Here is a 25,530-nt window from a genome sequence, read left to right as displayed (position 1 = left end):
GTCCTCTTCACTGAAACCATTTAGCATCATATATCCATCCTACAAGAAGACATCCTACCACAGCATTCTATGATGCCCACACAGAGAACAGTTGCCACAGTAATGGGTGGGAAATACATGGATGGGGACACCTCCCAGGGGTTGCTGGTCAATATTTACAGAAGGGAGCAGCTAGCATAGCACACCTGTTGGCTGAATTAATATGGAGAGCTGGAACCTCCAGATAGCATTGGAGAGGATGCTGACTGTCAAGCCAGAGCTCCCCTCCAACTACCCGGGGATGTTTCCTGTGTGACGCCGACACAAGAGTGCTCCCTCTTCCTGTTTCATGGTGCCCATTGAGGAATGGCCCTGCTCCAACCCAGGAAGAATTCCCACTCTGCCACTATCTCTTGCTGCCAAGAAGTTACCTGTGACTTTCAGCTGAATCTTCGGTCCAACTGAGGTGTTGTGCCCTGGGGAGAACCTGCCCTTTAAAGAAGTCATGTGCCTCCCGTATCTGTGCAGGGACAGGCCAGCCCTTGTCCATCAGAGCACTGGAAGTAGGTGCTCCAGAGGCGTGAAACCAGTAAGCCAGGTTTAAGCAAACTTTTAGGCAAAGCCTCGTCAGATGGCTGACAGTGGATCGTGTTTCTCTCTTCGTATAGACACACTGACTCAGAAGTCTAGAACTGGCAAGGGCTGTGCCATCTACACCACTGGGGCGAGCTCTAACATCTTCTCCCAGGAGGAGAGGCCCAGGGCTGTCCAGAGTGCCCAAGAAGGGCGCAAGATAGTGGAAGAGCTGCTATGAGAAACCCACCGTCACTCACTCGGTTGGCATCCTTCCTGTCTACAAACTCCACACGTAGCCCTACAGGGAAACTGTGCATGTGGGATGTGTGTGTGTGTGTTTGGGAGGACTGTGTATGTTATGTGTTATATATGTGTGTGCATGTGTGGTATGTGTTCATGTGTGTTGTGTGTGTTTGTGTTATGTGTTTTGTGTGTGTTTGTGTATATGTGTGTTGTGTGTGTTTGTGTTATTTGTGTCGTGTGTATGCATGGTATGTGTTCATGTGTGTTGTGTGTCTGTGTTATGTGTGTTGTGTGTCTGTGTGGTATGTGTTCATGTGTGTTGTGTGTGCTTGTGTTATGTATGTTGTGTGCGTTTGTGTTGTATGCGTTTGCGTATGTGTGTGTGTTGTGTGTGTTATGTGTGTTGTGTGTGTTTGTGTTGTGTGTTGTGTGTGTTTGTGTATGTGTGTTGTGTGTGTTTGTGTTTGTGTTGTGTGTTTGTGTTGTGTGTGTTGAGTGTGTTTATGTTTGCATATGTTTCACGTGTGTTATGTGTGCAGGTGTGTGTTGTGGGCATGTGTATTGTGTTGTGTGTGGTGTGTGTGGTGTGTGTTGCATGTCACATGTATTGTATGTATACAGGTGTTGTGTTATGTGTATGTGTTCTGTGTTTTGTTTATGTATATTGTTATGCATATTGTGTGTATACATATGTTGTGTGTATGTGTTCTGTGTTCTGTGTTGTGTATATATGTGTGTTGTGTTATGTGTGTGTGTTGTGTGTTATGTGTGTTGTGCACGTGTGTATTGTATGTATGTATATGTATGTTGTGTTGCATGTAGGTGGTGTGTGTTGTATGTGTTGTGTGTGACACTTGTGTTTATGTGTATGTTGTATATGCTGTGTGTATGTGTATATGTGTGTTTTGTGCATGCGGGTAGTGTTACATGTGTGGTATTTGTTTCCATTTGGAAACTCAGGGATAGAAATTGTGCCCTGTCTGGGAAGCTGCCCCAAGCCCACAGATGGTCCATGACTCCTTCCTCCACCTCGGCCTGTATATTCCTTTGCTCATGCTTAGAATAACAATTACCTGTGTATACATCTATCTCCACTACTGGACAACAGCCAGCCCAGTGCCAGCCCAGAGAGGGCACTCAAAATGGCCTGCCAAGATACATCAAGCCACTCCTTCAATTGGTCTTCAAAGCCTATCGTGATTTAGCATGAACTCCCTTTTCCACCTTGTCTCCCACTTTCGTTACAAACTGTCATGCCAAGTGGAGCTCTTTAGTATTCCTTGAAAAGCACTCTCTAATTTCCACCTCTGCCCCTTTGTTCACCCTCCCGTTCTGTTCCCTGAATTCCTTCCAGGTCTCAAAGTCAAGCTTGTGTGCTCCCCATTCCCTGGGCTCTCTGGGTCTCCTGCCTGACTGCTGTCTCCCTAACCTCCAGATGCCCTCTGTCGACTAGTCTTGGCACCTAGTGAAAACAGTGCCATCTCTGAGAATTCCTCCTGAATTTTCTAGTATACAGAGTCACAAGTTCCCTTTTCGTATCAACCACTATTTTCTCTGTCAGGAGCCAGGTCTTTTGTGCCTCTGCCATGCAGTGTCCGGCCTTACCTAATCAATGAATCCCAAATTGCAGGTTGATTGCGAATCATCCAGGGAGATGGGGGAAATGTTGCCTTCACAAAGCTCCTGGTGGGGCCCAGAAATGTGAATCTGCCCTGGTAGTCCAAGAGACTTTCATGCAAATGGTTCAGGATCTCACTTTGAAAACAGCATCCCAAGTACTGAGTAAGTGTTTGCTGATGGACAGATTTATGACGACTACACCCTCTCTGATTTCCTTTTCAACTTGCTTGCCCAGAGCCCTTTATCCATTTCTCAGTTAGATCCTTGGAGTTTCATTTCGAAGCAGACGCACTGAAAGCAAATAATGAGAATGTGTTCTGCGGAGGCCCCCCCCTCTGCACAGCTGTCTTGCAGCTCTCTGGGTGGCAGAGGTCCCACAGCTGGGAACCTCTCTGTGGGCTGCAGTCCTTACCATTGAACATTCTTCTCTGGCTCTCAATTCTCTCTTTCTCCACCTTTCCACAGGCTCCTGTTGTTCAGTCTACAAATATGCCTACAATTTCTACAGCCTCAGTCCAGCTTCAGCCTCAAACCAGCACTTAGCTGCTTTCTTTCTTCTCTGCCTGAGTTTTTGACAGCGTGATCTGAATTCACCTCTCCTCTGCGTCCTCACCTCCCATTGTGATCTCCCTGAGTCGGATTGGTTCCAAAGCTGTTTTCTCCGAGTTTGCCTGTGGGGTGGTCGCCCCCAGCTGGGAGCACCAAGGCTAAGGGATGACGGTCCCAGCAGAGCTGCGCAGGTGTATATATTTACCACACCAGTGGTCAGGCAGATGGCTGTAGGGGGTCCAGTTCCAATTACATCACTGAATTATAATGATTCTCCACAAGTGGAACATGAGACTTCTGAGGAGGGTGTCTCTTTCTAGTTTGTATGAAGTTACTGGAAGGCCCCAGGCAGAGTGAACTCCAGATTCCCAGAGCCATGGCCCCACCCTCTGTCCTCATCCCATGGGAGTTGTCACCAGCGTCTACCCCTCTCCCCTCTCAACACTACATCCTCCTGAGTTTAAGAGTTATAAGTATCCAATAACGTTGGGTTGATTCTTCCCCATCTCTGCTACTGGTTTCTGTCCTTTCTGCTCCCTCAGCTTGGGTCATTCTGAGGGGCTCCCTCCACCTCCCTCTCCTCCTACTCTATGCACTTCCCCTAGGTCCCTTCATCCCAGCCCATGGCTTCGCTCTGCACTTTACACAATGAGTGACATCATCTCCTTTGCATTTCTCCAGGATGAGAGTTACTGTTGACCCTCGTACAATGCCGACCCTGTGCGCAGTAAAAAAAATCCATGTGTAAATTTTAACTCCCCAAAAGCTTAACTACTAATGGGGTACAGTTGACCAGAAGCCTTACTGATAACACAAACAGTACATTAACATGTATTTTGTATGTTTTGTGCATCATATACTGTATTCTTAAAGTAATCTAGAGAAAAGAAAATAATATTAAGAAAATCATAAGGAAGACAAAACACATTTTGTGTTAAGTGGCAGTGGAGCATTGTAAAGGTCTTCATCCTCACTGTGTTCATGTTGAGTAGGCTGAGGAGGAGGAAGGAGAGGAGGGGCTGGTCTTGCTGTCTCAGGGGTAGCAGAGGTGGAAAAATAATCCCTATGTAAGTGGACCTGGGCAGTTCAAACCCATGTTGCTCAAAGGTCAACTGTACTATGAATATATCAGAAAAGGTTCTTAGAAATCTAAAGCATCAGAGCCAAAAAGCACTTAGAGGTGACTTGGTGAGAGCTGCTTGTGTTAAAGTTAATAACAAAAGAAAATAATAATGTATAGTATGTTCCATGGACTGTCCTATTCTTTCCTTATTTAATCCTCACACCAACCATCAGAAGAGGGGGTATTATTGCCCCTACTTCACATTTGAGGGCCCTGAGGCCCAGAAGGGTTGAAAGGGCCTGGCAGATCCAGGGTTCATGCCCAGGAAGCCTGGCTCCAAGATGACAAGATGTTCAAGGTTGAAATCAAATTAACCAGTAGGCCTAATCAAAATCCCGCACAGTCCAGCCCCACTCACCTCTCCAGGTATTTGACAGACTGAGCCCAAACCTCCTTCCATCTTAGCCACGTTGACCTTTGTGCCACATCCTCTCTGACTGGCCACAGTGCCTTTGCACATGCTGTTCTCTGCTTGAGGCAGTCATCCCCACCCACTTTCTTCTAGTCCACACCATTTGTCTTTCTGGTTTCTGCTGCTGAAGCTTTCCCTACTTTCTTAGGTTAGGGCAAAATTCCCTCTTACAGCCTATAGTACATTGTAGTTTCATATCTGTTGTGGTAACTCAGCTAACATCAGCCTCTCACTAGACTAGAAGCTGCAGGAGGAAGGAATAAGGTCTGCTTGCTGCTGGTTCTTCCAGGGCTGGCACAGCACCAGGGCCATTGATGTCTGTGGGGGAAATAACTGGATGGCAGGATCCATGCCTCTCCTGAATCCCGATCTATGTTTCCCTGGGATTCTAGGCTTTTCTCCTCCATTACCATTGAGGACAATAGCCCTAGCAAAAGAGCCTGGTATTGTATCTCCTGGGTATAGAAAAGACGTCAAATGTTTTTCCTTCTGGTCTAAATTTCTTTTTATTCTCTCTGTAAATCTAGAAAAGTATTCACATTTCATTAAATCGATTCAGATTGAATCTAAATGAGGGTTAAATATAATTTTCTGAATGTTATCAAACTATAATTCCTGTGTCTAAATAAAAATAACCAACAGTTTAAAATGAGGTGATGAGTGAGATTTCATTTGGTGGTTTGAAGCCCTCTGAATTTGCTACGGATAATCAGATTTGTCACAGAAAGTATTTGTATGCTTTACTTGTGTTTAATATTGTCCCACTTTTTTTTTTCTTTTTTTGAGATAGGGTCTTTCTTTTTTTGAGACAGGCACAATTAAAGCTCACTGCAGCCTTGAACCTGTGGGCAAGTGATCCTTCTGCCTCAGCCTCCCAAGTAGCTGGGACTACAGGAATGTACCACCACAACTGGCCATTTTTTTTTTTTTTTTTTTTTTGGAGGGACGAGTCTCACTATATTGCCCAGGCTGGCCTCGAACTCCTAGCCTCAAGTGATCTGCCCACCTCAGCCCCCTAAAATGCTGAGATTACAGGCATGAGCCACCATGCCCAGCCTGGTCTGGTTCTTTTACAAAATATTCTAGATGTTTATGATTTATGTATCTTTGGTACAAAAGAGGGGTGGGGGAAACAGGGGATCTGGGATCAACGAGATACCCCAAAGTATCTGCGAGGCAGGGCAGAGTGCACCAAGGGAGATGCCCCTGAGATTCTGCACAGAGGGTTCGAATGACTCAGGGCCTTGCTGTGAAAGTCACCGAGTGCACTTGTTTCTGTTTGGGTGGAAATCACTCAGAATAACATGGCTCGCTGCACTCAGATGCCAGCTCTTGGGATGATATTAAATCTCCCGACTGAATACAAAGTCTCCTGTTAAAATGCAATCAAAATAATCCTCAGGAACAGGTGGACGATAAATTAATGAGCACAATCTTTTCCTTCAAATTGAGCTGGGGAAGAAATTAATTACTGGGCAAACCAGTAACAAAGAGGGATCCCCGCCTCCTGCAGCCTTGGAGCCCTCTGTGATTTTGTTCTCCCGAAATCTAATTTCCATGAAACACTTCAGGGCAGTGCGTATCGCCAGCATAAGAATTTCTTAGCAGGCGTGCTAATATGAACGCTGTAATTCCGCAGTCAGGAGATCTCGCTCTGCTCGAAAGGCCTGGGACTGACAGGGATGATATTTCAGAAAGGCCCACAGTTGGTTCCCAGACACTGTTAATAACCACCATACAGATTAAATGAGGATTGAGCTGGTGGGACTGGACCCCCGGAAGGTGGATATAAATTTTATTTATAGGATAGATATGTACAAATACATAAAATCTTTATTTTCAGTGGCATAACTTCTATTCCTGCCTAGAATACAAATACACTTTCCTGGGTGATCCAGCGTCCTTTGCAGAGAGTTTCTAAGGCAGAAGCCTTAGCCAATGTCACCCTTGCAGCTATTTATAGGGGCCTGGCACTTGGTGGAAGCTGACTAATGGTGGCATGCCAAGTGACACCGAGAACACTGCTGCTGGCCCTAAATCATCCTCTCATGAGTCCACACTCTGTGGCCCTTCTCCTCCCTTCCCAGGCTGGGATGCTGCTTCTCTCTGGGGTTGGGTAGGCGTGGCCAAGATCCCCTCAGCCCCTGTTAAGGGGAAGGAGAAGGAAAGTAATGTTTGCCTGGGCCGGGCCCAATACTAGGCGACTTACATTAAATCCTCTGGACCACCTGTAAGGTGGGCAATTGGCATCCTTGGCTTGAACACCAAGAAAATGAGACTCAGAGGTTACATTTCTTCCCTCTGGGACAGACCACTGAGACCTGGCTGACAGCAGTGGATATTCCTGACTCAGTGGCCTTCCTTTGTCCCTTACGCTTCTCACTGCTGTTCAGTGAGTAACACTTGATTTTCTTTATCCCGCTTGACTTTCAGTGTGCAGCTAGATCTCAGCTGGGAAGGAAACCTTGGAAGTGCTCCCAGGACCAGGGCTGGAGGAGCCAGCCGGCCCTGCCCTCCCTGTGGGAGATGCTGACCTCCTCCTAACCTCCCTTTCTGTTTCTAGCCTGTAAAGTGAGGGCATGAATGCCTAGTCTCCCAGGCTGCTGTGCGGAATTGATAGGACAGCTCAGTAAACGGCTGACCCCTGCCTGGCACGTAGGTAGTGACATGCCCTGCCAGGGTGGCCCGAGTGTCCCCGTGCTGGACCCGCCACTGCCTCTTAGACGTTCTTTCATCTCGGACGTCTAAGAGGCGGTGAAATTGCCTCATTTCTCTGAGCCTCAGTTTCCTCATCTGTGATGTGACAATCACATCCTCCCATGACTTTACGTATAAATCAGTGAAAATGGTAGATTATTAATTTTTAATTTGAAAAACAGAAATTTTTACAGATGCAAGCCCCATACTGCACTAGTGGGCCACATGGGACTCAAAAGTGATGGGATCCACCCTTACGCCCATTAGGATGGCTATTATAATAAACAAAACAAAATAGACAACAACAAGTGTTGGCCAGTATATGGAGAAACTGGAACCTTTGTACTCTGTTGGCGGGAATGCAAAATGGTGCAGCCATTGTGGAAAATCGCACGGTGGTTTCTCAAAAAATTAAGAATAGAATTGCCGTGTGAGTATACCCCACTTCAGAGGATACACCTGAAAGAATTGAGAGCAGGATGTCAAAGAGATACTTGCGCACCCATATTCACAGCAGCACTATTCACAATAGCTGAAAGGAAGGAGTAACCTACGTGTCCACTGATGAGAGAAAAAACAAACAATATGTTCTCCACATAAAATGGAACAATTATTCAGCCTTAAAAAGAAGGAGATTCTGGCTGGGCGCAGTGTCTCATGGCCTGTAATCCCAGCACTTTGGGAGGCCGTGGATGGCAGATCTCCTGAGGTCAGGAGTTCCAGATCAGCCTGGCCAACATGGCGAAATCCTGTCTCTACTAAAAATACAAAAATTAGCTGGGCGTGGTGGTGCACACTTGTAGTCCCAGCTACTTGGGAGGCTGAGGCAGGAGAATCACTTCAACCTGGGAGGCAGAGGCTACAGTGAGCCGAGATCGTGCCATTGCCACTCCAGCCTGGGTGACAGAGTGAGACTCTGTCTCAAAAAAAAAAAAAAGAAAAAAGAAAAAGAAAAAGGAGATTCTGACACATCCTGCAACATGGATGAAACCTCAGGACATCATGCTCAATGAAATAAGTCACATAAGAACAAGTAACAGTATGATTTCACTTATATGAGGTACCCAGAGAGTCAAATTCATAGAGACAGAAGGTGGAATTGTGGCTGCCAGGGTTGTGGGAGGGAGAATGTTAAGTTCGTGTTTAAGGAGTACAGAGTTTCAGTTTGGGACAATGACAGAGTTCTGGAAGATGGATGTGGGGAAGGCTGTGTAACGAGAAAGTACTTAGTGTCACTGGACTATTAAAACTGGTTAAAATGGTAAATTGGTAAAATGCTTAAAAAAAAAAAAAAAAAGAGGCTTTAAAATGGTTCCCTTCCCACTCTGCGTTTGCCTGCTTCTCTCAGGCAGGGCCAGCTTAGCCATGAGAAGCTGACCCCTTCAACATCGACTGTCTTGTTTTAGATAAGAAGACTCAGGGAATAAGCAGGCTGTGTCCAGGCAGTTTTTGGCGGTGGGAGGGAAATGAGCTCAGGGCGGGCTTGCCTGAGCTGGAGTCCCTGCCCTGCCCTTCCTCAGCAGGCCTCAGCTTTCTCCCCGTTACACTGGGGGTGCTGATAATGACATCTCAGAGGTGGTGAGGTTTGAATGAGCTAACACGCAAGACGTCTCACAGCCTATGGCATGCATAAGCAACTCAATAAGTCTTAGCTATTGGTATTTTACATGTAAAAAGAAAGAAGGAAGCTTACATGAAAAATAAAGTGGACTGTGCAAACAGCTTCACGCAGCTGCTGGCAAGATTTGATTTGCCCTTCCAAAGTCAGCCCAGAGAGTCTGCTGGGGCACTCTCTGTGTAACTGGTGGGACCTTTATATGCACAGGAGGGTCCACTGCACCCCACATACCCCTTTCCCAAGGGGAGCCTCTGGAGCCTGCCTTACCTGGGAGGGAAAGACAGAGGAAGAATTATCTCTTCTCCCTGTCCTATTAGTCCTGGCGACTTCACAGGCTTGTGACAACCTGCTCCCCTTCCACCTCCCACTCCTCCTTGCCTGCCACAGGGGAGGAGGAACTGAACTCAAAAATGACTGTTCATGGCACAAAGCTGGGCCATATTCATGGCACCAGCATAATGACAGCCTCAGATCTAATCACATAAACGTAAACATTGAGATTTGGCAAATCATGGCCTCGTTGCTGTGTTCCATCACTAAATCCAGAAGAAAGTGTTCTACACTATAACCACGTAGGAAGCCGGGGGAAAACACCAAAGATCATTTAAACTGAGACAAAGCTGGCAGAAGCTGCTTAATGCTGCAAGCGGTTGAGAGGTAGAGGCTCAAATCACTCTTTAGGAGCTGCTAGTGCCTTTGTTCTAAGAAACCCACCCTACATGAACAAGCGACCATTAACCAGAAGTCAGAAGCCGAGAGTGTGGGGAAGCAGGTGTGGAGGGGTGAGGAACTGGGGTTGTCATTCTGCGGCCCTTGCTGATTTGGTAAAAAAGAGTTTCAACTGCACGTTTGGGTGGAGATTAAAATGTTTCTTCACAAACAGCTGCTCCAACAAATCAGAAACCAAAGCTGGGGGCCTGGAGTGACCCCAGCTGAGCTGATTCATCCCAGACTGCCCTGATGGTCTATATATGGAGTTATCTAAGACAAAACAGCCGAGGCTTTGGCTGATGAAGAAGTGACCAGCCCGCTGGAGAGAGTCAATGCTTTCTCCAATGCAAGAGCACCTCCCTTAATCTCCTGGTAAATACTGTAAGGAGACATCAGCATAAGATCGGGGTTGAAGGCAGAGGCCCCTAGGCTAAACTCCTGCCTCTACCATTGGCTAGTTTATAACCCTGGGCAAATTTCTTAACCCCTGGAACCTCAGTTGGCTCATCTGGAAAATGGAGATGACATATCTTTCTTACATGATAAAATTAGATACTTTTATGAAGTATCTAACCTGATACCCAGGCTGAATCAGTGCTGGAGAAAGACGATTATATGGCAGGACCTGGGAGGCTATGGCCAGCAGCTCTGCGCACCATTCGAAATCTTCCCGACCCACTCTTCCCCCAGCCACTACTGTGCAAGCTTCATCTGGCTTCCAGCAGGTGTAAATAGGTAGCCCACATGGCTTATCTTGCCCAGGGCTGCTTTGAGGTGAGAAGTGGAGTGACCCAGGGAACCTCCTCTATGCACGCGCGCGCACACACACACACACACACACACAGAAGCACAGGGCGTTCCAACCCCTGGTCAGTGTCAGCCTCCTGTGGGAACGCAGCCTCAGCCGCCCATAGCTGTGGCAGCTGGAGAGTGTGTCCCTGTATGGCTTTCTCTCCTTCTCTTCTTCCCAGTCAGGCGCCCTCTCTGGCTCTGTTCCCTGGGATCACAGCTTGTACTCTGATGAGATTTAGTCCCAGGCTCTGCTTTCCAGGTGCCAGGCTGAGACGTGGGATGAGTGGGGCGAGGGGAAACATTCCCCCACTTTTGGAGCTCCATGGCTGCTACTAGACTTGGAAGGGCTCCAATGTGCTGGGACCTTCTAGGTGATGAAGGGAGGCCTCTCCTTAATCCTTGGAGGCTCTCAGAGGCAGGGCAGGGAAGAGAAGTCTCTGGTGGTTGCCATGCCTAGAAGCTCTTCAATCATCCCCTAATATCCTGCTAAGTATTGTAAGGAGGCATCCGCAGAAGATCGAGGTTGAGGGCAAATGGCCCTGGGTTAAAATCCCACCTCTACCATTGGCTAGTTGATAACCTGGGGCAAATTTCTTAACCACCAGAACCTTGGCTCATCTGGAAAACGGAGGTGATGTTCCTTTATTACAAGATAAAATGAGATAATTTTATGAAATATCTAGCCTGATACCGAGGAACTGCTTCAGAAGTGGTTACTGTTACGACATTCTCTTTGACCTTGGCTTGTCAGTGTTACAGAGACTTAAGTGAGTATTAGATGTTGATGCTTCCTTTATTCTAGAAAATAACCTGAACAAGTAAGGCTCCAACACCATTGTTCCTGGAGAAAGCTGTAAAGTAACCATTGATCTAAATATAGATATTTTAGACTCAGAAACCAAGTAAGTTGTTTTGCTTTTATCTTTGTAATACAAATGGTTGGGCTTGGAGACTTCAGAGCTCTTTCTCTGTATAGTTCTGTCTTGAGCCTGTGTGGTCAGGGGAGGACAGCACAGGGGAGATATGTGGACCAGAAGGTGCCAGAAGAAAGAGCTAGAAGCACAGCAAACAGAAAAGGCAGCAAGAGATGGCCTGGAGCTTGGGGACAGTACCACTGCCGCTGAGGACACCCATGAGGCACTAAGGGCTGGAGGAAGGTAAAAGGGAGTGCTAGGCCTGATCTGTCTTAAAATTGTGTCCTTGTACATGTGGCATCATCGTTTGTCACCAGTAACACAAGTCTGAGGATTTAATTCACCATCAGTGGCCAATGCAGCAAAGGGCCTGGGTGGTTGGACACCCCCAGGCTGGCTCTGTAAGAATTCCTCGAACAAGGCCTGCTTCTGACAGCCACACGCAGATGAAAGAGGCACCAGATGCAGAGGAAGGACCTGCTGCGGGTGACATTTCAAAAACAAGGATACTTTTGATATTTCAGACTTTAAAACAAAGACCTTTCTACAGTGTTTATTTTTGCTATAAATCGAATGTGTGCTCACGTTAGAGATGAGAAAAGTATCTGAGGACAGAAAGTCCCCTGCTGTCTCACCTTCCAGATACGACTTCTTCATAGCTCCTTCCCATTCATCGCTTTCATGCACATTGAAACTCTTTTTGAGGAGATTGGGATCGTCTTATATAAACAGATTTTTATGAAGGGCTTTTTAAATTTATTATTGTACTTTAAGTTCTGAGATACATGTGCAGAATGTGCCATGGTGGTTTACTGCACCTTATGATGGGCTTTTTTAAAAGACAGTTTTTGCCCTGTTGCCCAGGCCCGAGAGCAGTGATGTGATCATAGCTCCCTGTAATCTTGAATTCGTGGGCTCAAGCAATCCTCCCACCTCAGCCTCCCAAGTAGATGGGACTACAGGTAAGCATCGGCTAATTTTTCTAATTTTTTTTTTTTAGAGACAGGGTCTCACTATGTTGCCCCAGCTCATCTCAAATTCTTGGGCACAAGCGATCCTCCTACCTCAGCCTCCCACAGTGCTGGAATTATAGGTGTGAGCTGCCGCGCCCATCCAATGGGCTTTTTAAGAGCGAATATTTCTGTTTTTACTAAAAATTCTTGTTTTTAAGTTTGAATTGCTGTATGTCATTCTGCTCTATGCCTCAGCATCCATTTTTAAATTAATCCCCTATTGTGGATCATTTTGGCTTTTTCCAGTGTTGATAATAACTAACACTCCAATGACTACTAAATGATTTACCTTCATCTCTGGTAGTTCCCTTAGAATAGCTTCCTCGAAGTAGAATTGCTGGGACAGGTACATAAATATGGTAGAACCTCCTGCCTCAAATTATCAGATTGCTGTCCCTGGGGGACTTCATCAATTTTATGCCCACCATCTCTGCTATCACTTATGTTACCTTGTGGCAAAATTAATATGCTATGAGTTATTCGATAGGGATGGGGACAACTTTTATTGCCTTGCCCCTGGGCTTAGGACTGTCTGGGTAAGATTCCATTAAGGGCTAAGCTAAATGAACTCAAAATACCCACCCTGGTCCCATTAGCGATGGCTCTTCCCACCACTCAGGAGCCAGGGATGGACAGGAATGGTTTCCCTGTGAAGGGTTTTCCCTGCTTCCTGGTCTGCAAACCCTAAGAACCTCCAGAGTGGGTGTGTAATAGGAAAGCACAAACCGTTTTCTCCACTCTCCACACTTCCAGAGCACTTCAATTCCGACACCACAGTCAACACTGAAAACTTCAGTGACTCAGATATGTGGGTTTTGTTTTTTTCCCACTGACCAGTTCTCCAACAGGGTGTCTTACAACTCAATTTAATGCTGACACCACCTGAAGTCAGCACAGAGCCCACATGTTAAGGACTCAGTCCCATAAGACTGTCCCTAACTTCAGACTCCGACCACAAGGAGAAGGTCTCCAGGTTGCCCACGACATTCGTCTAACTTGACTACAGCTGGAGGTTCCCTCAACCTCTGTCTCGGGTTTGATCCTTTCCTAGAGGGGCTCACAGAACTCAGGAAAACAGTTTATTTTCTAGATTACCTGTTTATTACAAAGGATACAACTCAGGAACAGCCAAATGGAAGGGATGCCCAGGGCAAGGTCTGGAAGAAGAGGCTCAGAGCCCCCATGTCTCCCCAGGGGGCACCACCCTCCCTGCACCCCACTGGGCTCACCAACCCAGAAGCTGTCAGCACAATGTCCATTGGGGTTTTTAATGGAGGCTTTCATGGTGGCCAGCAGAGGAAATACAGGCTGAGTATCCCCAGTCCAAAAGTCTGAAATCCAAATGTTCCAAAATTCTAAACTTTCTGAGTGTCAACACGACACTCAAAGGGAATGCTTATTGGAACATTTCAGATTTTGGATTTTGAGATTAGAAATCTTTAACTGATAAGTATAATACAGACATTCCAAAATCTGAAGAGAAAAAATCTGAAATCTGAAATCTGAAACAGTGCTGGTCCCAAGCATTTTGGATGACGGATACTCAGCCTGTATATATATTTTTTTCTTTTTTCTTTTTCTTTTTCTGAGACGGAGTCTTACTCTGTCGCCCATGCTGGAGTGCAGTGGCACGATCTTGGCTCACTGCAACCTCCACCTCCCGGGTTCAAGCAATTCTACTGCCTCAGCCTCCTGAGTAACAGATTACAGGCGCCACCACCACGCCTGGCTAATTTTTGTATTTTTAGTAGAGACAGGGTTTCACTGTGTTAGTCAGGCTGGTCTCAAACTCCTGACTTCAGGAGATCTACCCACCTCAGCCTCCCCAAGTGCCGGGATTACAGGCGTGAGCACCGCACCCGGCCTATATTTCTTATTCTATCACAAAACCACCATGGGGCTGCTCAGGTTGGGGAGTAAGGAAAACGCCTAACTCATGCCAGACAGTCTGATACAGCTGGCTCTTCCAGGTCCCAGGTCTCTGCTTGATTTTCAGTGCTAAACCGAGCTTCTGAGTCGGAGGCACCTTCCCTCCCGGTTTCTTGCACCAGCAGGGCCCTTTTGAGCACTGAATCTGGGCTATGGGGAGGGGCTGGTGGCTCTACTGGGAGAGCCTGGGCTGCTGAGCGGCTGTGGGCCTTGCAAGGCCCCTCCTCCCTGCAGCTGTGCCTTCTCCCACACGCTCATGTCCAGAGGGGATTGGCAGGACCAGTGGCCCAGCGATGTCCAAGAGAAATTTTGAAGGAAATTAAAACCATGGCTTGCAAGCAAAATAGAATGAACATATAGGGGAAAAACATAATTTCTTTGCCAGTTTAGATTCTTAGTGGAGACACTGTCCTGAAAACGAAAGTCAGATTAACAAAAGAAAAAAGCAGAAGTTTACTAACCTTGCTGTACCCAACACACGGGAGAGGCCTTAGTTGAAAAGGATTTCCCTGTCAAGGCCGTGGCTTAGGGGTCTTGCTTAAATAATACTAAAGAACCAAAAATCCTATGTAGTGACAAGACAAGAAAGGGAGTATCTTCAGGCTTCCAAAAGGTGGGAAAATGTGGGAAGAAAAACTAAGGGGAAGAGCGAAGTCTATTCCTGGGTCCTCTGGCACTGCTGTCTCTGAGCTCTGTTTCTGAGTTGATAAAGACAGGAGGGCAGAGAATATTCCTGTGTTTTAACTAAAATTCCCAGTATTTTAGAGAGCAATATTTTCATTTCCTTCAAACGCAAGCCCTAGATTTTATTCAGCTCATCAATTAAGAAGCGAGCCAGAGAGTCGGTAATGCTAGTTCAAATGGCATTTGATGCTTTGGGATTTATGTAGCCCATTGGGAAAGGCACACTGAAATCGATTTTTCAATGTTTGTGACAAATCCGGTTCATGTCCTACAGGGCAATAAATCGGTGGATTATGTTTTCACTGGATGGGAATCATTTGCATCTCTACTGAACAAACATCTACAATGTAAGATGGAACGCCATAGAGTCTGAGTCCTCAACAGGAAATGTCAGTCAAACAATGGCCCATCCTCCCAGAAAGTAGACCATCCTGGGCACGCCTGTGAAGCGAAGCTCCTGTATGACTCTGGAAACACATTCTTTCATCCCCTTGGCTTTAGTTCCAGATTTTGGATTCTTTTGGTCAACAGCACAAGCTTATAACACCCCTGCAAAAGCCTCTCAAGTCCTACACACTTGGCTGTGGCTGCTCCACAGGGACAGGCATCTTTGCACATAAAATATCCCTAGAACTTGGAGGAAAGCAGTTGCCATGCCAGTGGGGATTCTTCCCTGAATCTGTCTTAAGTGAGATACTTATGCTCTCAAAATATTTTTGATACGTTTATGTGTCTTGTATCTCTATGTTGCAAACTTTTTGATGGCAGAGTCCGTGTCTTCTGAATCCGTAGACATCTAGAAATACAGATTCTTTGAGATTTTTAGTCCAATGCCCCCATTTCTCAGATAGCTTGTGACCCAGCTTTATTAAGGGACCTGCCCAAAGCCAACTGACTAAGAGGTGTAGAACCAGGAGAAAAACAAGCCCTTCAAACTCCTGCCCCATGTTCTGCCCAGCCTTCTTTCTCTACCCCCAGCACAGCTGCGAACACAGTATATATGGGTGAGATAGAAGGACGAAAGAATGGAAAGACAAATGGAAGGATGGAAGGAAGAAAGAAAAAAGAAAGGAAGAGTGAAACAAAGGATGGCAGGAAGGATGGATGGATAAATAAATGGGTAGAAGGATTGATAGATGGAAGGATGGATGGATGGATGGATGTAAAGAATTGACAGAAGGACAGGAAAAAGGAAGGGAGGGAGGGAAGGAGGGAGGGAGGGAAAAGTGAGCAGATGGATGGATGGGTGGGTGGATGCTGAAAATATATTATCCTTTTTTCTTTTTGATGGAAAAAAACTTGTGACCACTGGCACAATTATTCACTTTTCTCATGGGAGATGAAAAATCAAGTCTAACTTTGCAAAATTTCTTCCCCACTGTCCCACACCTGCATTTTTTCTTTTATTTTAAAAGTGACGCATGCTCAATTTTTATTTTTAAAATGAATTTTATTGTGTATATCTGAGGTTTATAACATGATATCACAGGATGATATAGACACACAGAAACATATAGAAACAAGCAGACTAGACAATGGTTACTATGGTGAAACATGATCACATCTGTCATCTCACATAGTTCCTTTTTTTTCTGATCAGATCAGCTAAAATCTACTTATTTACAAAAATCCCTAGTAGTGCTGCTGCGTTTTTGTTAGGGACAGTCAGCTCCTCAGGGATGGGGGTGAAGGTGAGAACTTCATCATTGGCAGTGGTTCTCTCTCAAGGCTACACATTGAAATTTCCTGATCCCAGATTTCCTCCTCAGACCAATCCCATCAGAACCCCTAGGAACTGGGCCCTGGATCACAGTTGTTTCCCAGCTCCTCGGGGTAATCCTCCCTGACAACTGCAGGGGGAGTGTGAGAAGTCAGCGTGAGGGGCGCAGCCCCAGGTCTGCCTCTGAATAGGAAGAGCCACCTTGCAGGGAGCCATTTAGACTTCACAGCTGGGTGCTACTCCCTGGTGCTCAGAACTAACCCATCAGCTAAAACGCCTCTCACCAGGCCCCCTTGGGTGAGTGGGGAAAGCCAGACCACTCCTCTCCAGGGGAGTGAGTAGCAGACTATTCAATGGCCTTTGCTAGAAGTCAGTTTCCCAGGTGGTAGCAACTGGCATTGAGATCCTAAGGCCAGAGCTATGGGCATCCTGCTGGCGGCCCCTGAGGAGACCCTCAGTGTTGCGGGGGGAGGCGGTGGGCAGTACACCTGCTCTACATAGACTATTTCTGAATGGTTATTATTAATTTGTACTTATATCCTTCTAAGAAAAGAATAGCTCCCCATGGATCTTAAACTTTTATCCAGATTTGCTATAAGAAATGGACATATGACAGCTTCTGAATCTTTTTGACACCGCTTTTGAATACACTGCCCATTATGTTGTTCAGAGTCACTATAAAGGGGCCTTAACAACACATCCCTTTTAGAGTTAATGACAGGAGAGTGTTCCTTTCTTTAAATAAATGGAGTATCCTTTCGACAAACAATTAGAACCGTTTTTGCTTTCACATTAAGGCAGAGCTACTTTTACTACTAAATTACATCAATTCCTGCTAGCCCTGGCCCTGCAGAGCATCATTTTCCTCTTGTGCTCTGCATCTAAATCTCAGCTGCATGGTTCATGCTATCCGTCTTTTTGTATTTTCCCTACATATGTATTTAATGGGTATTTATGGGATGCCGGGCCCTTTTCATACATTATTTCATCTATACTGGACCAGAAGAGCAACCTAGGAAGTGAGAACTCATGAGGTCAGCACTTTGCCAGTTTTTGCAACCTCCTAGGCCTACTCTGCTGAGGCAGCTACCACCTCAGAGAAGGGTGCTTGGGAACCACATGGTCCACCTTGACTTTATTCCTTTGGACTATGGTGGCACCAGAGCCCACCTGTAAAGAAAATAGCTCTGGAGCTTGACAAACGTCAAATATGAATTAGCTACATGACCTTGAACAAGTCTTTTAACCTCCCTAAACCTCCATTTCCTCCCCCTGTGAAATGCAGATATGAATATCTACTTTATGAGGACTCATTTGGTTCTCAGAAACAGACACTCACTTGGAGACGAATGTGGGTTACATGGGAAGTTCCTGGGGCCCAAAGCAGAGCTAGTGGGGGCCGTGGGGGAGAGAGACGGCCCCCAGACCCAGTGCCTATAACTCTCGACACCTCCCCAAGCCCTTCTCTGTGTTCCAGCTTCCAGAGGTCTCCGTTTACCCTGCCACGATGCTCTGAGGCACACATGATAGGACCTGAGCTCTGAGTCTCTTGGGGCAAATGACCAAAGAAAAGGGTCTGGTTGGCCCCACTTGGGCGTACCCCGGTCCAATGGGCTCTGGCCACAAGCTAAGCATGACCTACACACAGGAAGAGTGGATGAGGGGCTGGCGGGGCAGTGCTGAGAGCATCTGGAACAGCACTTCAGAGGACTGTCAAATGCATTGATTGAAATAATATAAAGCACCAGGCAGGGTGCATGGCACTCAATGGGGTGGGGACGCGGGATTATCACTGGACCAGCCTTAGTACAGCTCTGGGTCTAGTCATGACAGAGGCAGTGAGTGTGTCATCAGCATGCATTATGCCATTTGGTGACATTTTTAAATTTAAAAAAATAGTCAACTTTATTTACATATAATTTATGTACAGTAAGCTGCATTCATTTTAAGCACACAATTTGGGCTGGGCACAGTGGCTCAGGCCTATAATCCCAGCACTCTGAGGCACCGTGTAGGAGGATTCTTGAGGCCATGAGTTCAAGACCAGCCTGGACAAATTGCAAGACCTTATTTCAAAAAAAAAAAAAAGTAAACGAAATTGAAAAAAATAATAATAAAGTATACAGTTTGATGAGCTTTGATATCACTGTCTTGGCAAAGACACAGACTGTGCAGAATCACCCCAAAAAGTTCCCTCCTGATCCACACACTTTACCTCCCTCTCCTCTCCTAGCTCAGGCAACCACTAACCGGCTTCCTGTCACACCAATTTCATTTGAAATTTCTAGAATGTTCTACAAAGGGAACCACATCAGAGGTATTCCTGTGTCTGGCTTTCACTCAGGCTGATCATTTTGAGATTCACCCCTGTCGCTGTGTGTCAGAAGTCGGTTCCCCTTTCTTCAAAAGAGTAGCGTTGCCTGTACCGACGACCTCTCTTTGGCCCACCAATCCTGCCTGGTGAGTTCTCTTCACGTAAGGGATGAGGTCAGCACCGGGCAGATGACTGGCACAGCAGCCCTGCTTTGTCCGGCTGCCTGACACCCTCTGGGGAAGTCAGACGTGAAGCAGCTCTGCACGTGGCTCCTTGTTCCATGACAGCCACAGTAAGTGCTACCGGAGAAATGTAGGCCCAGAGGGAATGGGCGCCTGAGGGCCGGGGGAGGGGTAGCCTTGAGGGAGGAACATTTGTGCCAAGGTAGAAAAGAGGTGTTTCCTAGAGAAAGATGCCAGAAAAGCCCCTGGTGCGGAGAGGCACCCTGGTGAAGGCTCCGAGGCCAGGAGGGGATCCTGGGAGGGAGACAGGGGCTGGATGGTTCCGCTCGATCAGGTGTCTGGAATTATCCCAGCGACAGAAGAGTTTCAAGCAGATGAGTGGTGTGATTAGGTGAGCTGTTTACCGAGGCCCCCTGGCCTTGATCTGAAGAATGGACCTCGGAGCCAATGGTGAACGTGGGAGACGGAGGAGCTTTACCACAATCCAGGCCAGAGCCAGAGGTGGCATGAATCACCCTGATGACCTAAGGCAAAGATCGGGAGACTGCAGGCTACTGGGGACATAAAATGTACTTCAGTTTAGGGCCCTGGGGTCCCATAGCCAGGCATAGGAGAGACCTGGGTGCTGGGAGGAAGACTGTCCAGCGGTACTCCCTGAGCTCCACTTGCTGGACGCGGCCCTCCTAGCTTTCCAGTTGCTCTGTCTGGAAGCCCCGCTCCGATCCTGAACCCCCAGTTGGATCTGGGGCGGGAGCTGGGTGTCATGCCCAGCTCTGCAACCCTCCTGAAGATCAGCTCCTGCATCCCAGTCCCCTGGGCACCAGTGTGAGTCTTTCTGGGAATCCACAGGGCTCTGGACTCCTCTGAGGCTCTGGCCTCCCTGCGAAGGTGTCCAAAGAGGCTCAGTGTCCCTAAGGTCTTCCCCTCCGCCCAGGCCCAAGGCTCCAGGCACCTTGGAGAAGCTTCAATCAGGTGGCCTCTCTCTCGGCCACAGGAGTCTCTTCCGGTCCTTAACATTTGTTAAAGCCCCTCTGTTCTCTCACTCCTGTTCTCTTGCTCCAGCCAGATCACTCCCCTCTGCTGACACTTGCCTGTGGGCCCGTCCTCCAGCTGCGCCACTGGGCACTGAGCCCCAGAACCTCTACAGCCTCATGGGGCCTGAAGGGGAGGGAGGACAGGGATCTCTCATTGCCACCCGCTTCACCCTCTGTAGGGTGGCCTGGCACCAGGCTTACCTGGACCATTGTTGATGGGTCTGCCTCACCCTGATGCCTGGCCCTGCTCTGTCCCACTGCCCTAGGACAGAGGACAAGGGCATCCTTTGTAGTCCCCGTGTCCCTCTAGCCCTTTGGTCACTGCTTCCTGCCCTCCTGCTCCTCTGCTGAGTCCTACTGTTCTTCCTTCTGGAGGATCCCAGACTCCAGTTCTAACTAAAAGCATACCCCATCAGACAACCATACCAGTGAAGATCACGAATCCTGGGTCACATAGAAACTTAACACTCTCCAGCCAGGTGCAGTGGCTCGCTGCTGTGATCCCAGCACTTTGGGAGGCCAAAGCAGGAGTATCACTCGAGGCCACAAATTTGAGACCAGCCTGGGCAACATAGTGAGACCCCATCTCTACAAAAAATATTTTTAAAAATTAGCTGGTCGTGGTGGTGGGTACCTGTCATCCCAGCACTTTGGGAAGGTCACTTGAAGGCAAGAGTTTGAGACCAGCCTGGGCAGTAAAGCAAGACTCCATCTCTACAAAAAAGGTTTAAAAATGTAGCCAGGCATGCTGGCATGCACGTGTAGTCCCACCTACCGCAGAGGCTGAGCTGGGAGGATCACTTGAGCCCAAGAGCTTAATGCTGTGGTCACTATGATTGCGCCACTGCACTTCAGCCTGGGTGACAGAGCAAGACCTGTCTCAAAAAATAAAAAAGCAAGAAACTTACTCTGTATGGCAATGTTGGACGTGAATCATGTGTTAGTGAAAGACTGTATTCACGCTTGGTTTCCTTTCGCCAGTAATTCTACATAATTCCCAGTTTCGTGATGTACTTTCTATGGAATTTCACTTGAATGGCTTAAAATTATGTACTTAATTACCTACGGCTCCATTTGCCATGATTGATGATTCAGTCCTGCTAAGGTGACACCTGGCGACAGTCATTTGCAGTAAGCTGGCGGGGGCTAAGTGGGAAGGCCAATTCATCCCATTTGTTCACATCGTCTATCGAAGACGCAAAATGTTTTTTTAATGAAATATCTTAGACCAACACCTCAGGCCAAGGAAGCCACATTTCACCGGTGCTCAAGAGCTAAACAATCCCTGAGGTCCCTTGAAGCTGTCCCATACCACCATTCCACTGCAGCCATAAGTGGCTCTGTGTCCTCTAGGGGCAGTATTCCCAACAAATTGCCTTGTTTTTTTTTGTTTTTTCTGCCAGCAAGATGCTTATGACTGTCTCCTTAATTATGTTTAATGCTTCTAGCTAAACTGACTTGTTTGAAGGGGAAGAGACTAATTAGCACACCAATGCAAATAGAACGAACATGAATAGATTCTGGGAGAAAGAGGGAAGTATTTTATTGTTTATCAAGACAGCAATGCAGACTCCTCATTGCACACATGAAAGTCTCCTGACATTTGTACTTAATGTTTATAGAGTACCTAACCATGTACAAGAGCTTCCACACACATGACCTCATTATACCAAGAGTACTTCAATGATACGACTTTCATTCCTGTGCCAAGTCAAAGAGTTTCAAACAAAGAGACCCTCTTGCTTCTACCTTTGACTCTAAGACAAGCTTGATTCAAACCTTGGCAAGCCTTTTCCACTTTGCGCCTCCAAAAACAAATAGTTGAATCTCCCTCCCCATTTCCCATGGGGCAAGAGGCTAGTGAAGCATGAGGAATTTACTAGATACTCCTTGGAGGAAGGGAATTAGGACCTAGCTTGTGGCCTCATTACCTTGGATCTCAATCATGCTAGTAGGCCTGGAGTTGTATTACTCAGACTTATGGTGGGGTTTCAGAACCTGAGACTTTTAAAATAGGAAAAGAATGTTACTTTTCCCTGTTACCTTTTAGAAGTAACTAAAGCTGTTTTCCAGTGACTTCACTAAAAGTGCCACTACTGGGCTAAAAACAAGCGGAAAGTGTTTGACTCTGATGAAAAACCCTTTCCAAATTAATAAAATGCAACCACGGGCTGTACCTAGAGTGGTGCATTCCAGGATGATCAAGCTGGAAAGAATCAAGGAGATCACCTTGCCCAATGCTCCCATTTTACAGATGAGCAAACTAAAGCCCAGAGACTTGAAATCACTGTCTAAAGTCCTCTGGCAAGTGTGACAGAGCCAGGGCTAGAATGCAGACCTCCTGACTCCCAAGCCTGGATTCTTTCCACCACCCGCACTTCTCAGATGGGACACCCATTCCCAGGAGGCACCTGGTGGTGAACCCAGCCCACGCAGAGCCATGGGCCCCACGTGCCGTAACTTCTGGATCAACAATTCTACTTGATGTGTTTTAGGGTCACTCTGTGCAAAACACACAGCAATCTCTCATTGAGTAGAATGAAAAACTCCATACATTTTCAAGTGACACAAATTTCTACAAATGCATTTTGGCCACATGGTAGGTCACTGTATGCTGAACCCCCAGGTGCCAGGCTGGGGCAGAGATGTTTGGTTAGGACAACTTCGATGGAGAATTTGGAGAAGCACTGCACTTTACCATTCAACATCGGAACACCACCACTGCCGCTCTAAGAAATGGAAGGTCATGCCTCATTGAACCTTCCTTTTTGTTCAAGAAGACTAGAAAGGTGGGCAAAGGAAGTCTCTCCTATCCCTTTTCTAAAGCATTCCTGCAACAGATTTGACGCTGCTTTGCACTGTCAAAGCAGCACTCAACAGGGCAAAGGGATGCTCTCGAAGGATACCCCTGCCATGAGGCTGCCAGAAAGAACCAGAGCAGTGACTCTACCCAAGCCTGCATGTCCTCGTCCCATCCCTGTAGGAGGCCAAGGATGTTCCCCAACAGATTTGCCTTGGTCATTCTGCTGCTCCTGAACCCTGGGACCTGTAACAGAAACCCATTTCTCCATCCCCACATAGAATTCCTGAGGGTAAATAAGGGGAGGACCAAATAATTTAGCTTACTCTGAAAAAACTTTTAAGGGAAACTAGCATGTTCAATGCAAGGCAGTAAGGTTGTATGTTTTAAATTAAGTACCTTGGGACCGGACACGGTGGCTCATGTCTGTAATCCCAGCACTTTCGGAGGCCCAGGAGGGCAGATCGTCTGAGGTCAGGAGTTCGAGACCAGCTTGACCAACATGATGAAAACCCATCTCTACTAGAAATACAAAAATTAGCTGGGCATAGCGGTGGACACCTGTAATCTCAGCTACTCAGCAGGCTGAAGCAGGAGAATCACTTGAACCTGTGAGGCAGAGGTTGCAGTGAACCGAGATTGTGCCATTGCACTCCAGCCTGGGCGACACAGCAAGACTCTATCTCAAAAAGAGGAAAAAAAAAATATTAAGCACCTTGGGAAACTCTGCACATTTGTCATCAGCCAGCATGAGGGTCCAAAGCTTCCTTTATGTCATATTCAAGATGAGTTTGTTTATTTAAACAAACACCACAAGGCTCTGAATAACACAGTGGAAAAAAACTGTATGAGGAAAGAAAATATCCCTGTGAGCAGGAGAAAAATAACAGGGCAGAAAAAGGAGGGGTGACACCGGGCCGTTAAGCATTCACTGGCATTTGGCGACTGGCACAGAGAGAATGCACTGTGCAGGGAGCCTGGAGCCCTGGGGAAAGCTCCCGAAGCAGAGGTAGCCACAGTGCTTAGAATGTGGTCGCCTGGTATTTCTGTAGCATCTAGAACCTCTTTCCTTAGAAAAGCCTTCCTCTGTCTTCAAGTGGAGGCACATACTATGCAGTTTTAACTGTCTCTTGGAGACAAGGGGATTGTTGTGTTCCCTCTGCCTGGGGCAGCCTTCACTGCCATAAACACACCGGGCCCCCACCTTCTCAGGTGTTTGCTCAGCAAGGCCTCCGGTCATCAATTCTTTAAAATCAACCCTCATTCCTGGCCCCTGGCATTCTTCTACCCACTCACCTGCCTTATTTTTCTCTCAAACACTAATCACTGTCTATTACTATATATTTAGTCGTTTATATTTTTAATGTCTTGTCTTCCCCCATTAAGTCTCCATGACAGCAGAGATTGTGGTCTCTTTTGTTTACTGGATTTCCAAAGCCTGGAACAGAGCCTACCACATAGGCTGTATTTGAAAACTTTCATTTCTGATAGTGTCTTTCAGTACAAACACCTAAACCTGATGGGGGAGACATCGTAAACATTCTTTTGAACACCTGACCGAGATGACAGCAATAAGCACAATCCTGAGAGCATAGAAATGAGGGTTTTTTCTGAGACTCCATGCTGATCCCTGGGGGCTGAGATCAGGTTCAGTAGATGATGGGGTGATGAGGGTTTAGAAGTAGCCAGGTTTCTGGTCAGGGTGGGAGATCACATCAGAGATCTTTCGAGAAAGTCATCATTCCTGCAAGGTAACACATCCCTGTGGGTGAACTGGGGCACAGCCCCTGCAGAGGGAGGCAGAGGGGTTAACTGCCTGTTTTTGCCTTGGTTCTGAAATAGCAATCAATCAATCAATCAATCACATACCTTCTGACGCTTCCTAGCCACTCACCCACACTCATGCAGATGTGGAGTCTGAATTCCCGCTCTATGAATGGCCTCAAAACTTCTAAAACAAATATCTACATAAAGTAATCCCAAGTTGGTGCTTCCCCAGATCTTGGCAAAGGGAAGTGTCAATTCTGTCTGCAAAACACACCTCTAAGAAGTCCAAGGGACTTGAGCTCACAGTCAAAAGTCACTAAATACATAAGGAAGTAAGTCACCATGAGATATTCAGCAGAAGCTACAAACTACAAAATAAGTACTGCAAAAACAACAAGTATGGCAATCAACAAGTATGGCAATACAGAAAAAGATAAATCTATTACTGCATTTAAATAAATAACAGGGAATTTCAGAAAAATATCTAACTGAAGAACAAAAGACTATAAAATCACTAGGTAGATCCTAAAAGTACCAAACAAAACTTCTAAAAAGGAAAAATGAAATTGATATTAGGAACTCAATGAATGACTTAAATAACATGTCAGACTCAAAGAGAAAATTGGTGAACTGGAAAGTAAATATTAAGAAATAGCACACAAAATGAGACAGACAGACAGAGAACATGAAAAAGAGGTATCAATGGAAACAAATGACCAAGAAGGAAGACCCAAAATATAGGTTTCTAGAATATCAGAGGAACATAGTAGAAACAGCAGAGAAAAGCCACACTTTGTAAAAATAATGACCAAAAAATTTCTAGAACTGATGAAAGACACCAATCCTTAGATTC

This window comes from Theropithecus gelada, chromosome 1 (assembly GCF_003255815.1).
Source record: "Theropithecus gelada isolate Dixy chromosome 1, Tgel_1.0, whole genome shotgun sequence".
NCBI classification, from domain to species: domain Eukaryota; kingdom Metazoa; phylum Chordata; class Mammalia; order Primates; family Cercopithecidae; genus Theropithecus; species Theropithecus gelada.
The sequence above is the reverse complement of the archived record's forward strand: the minus strand, read 5'-3'. Positions refer to the sequence as shown.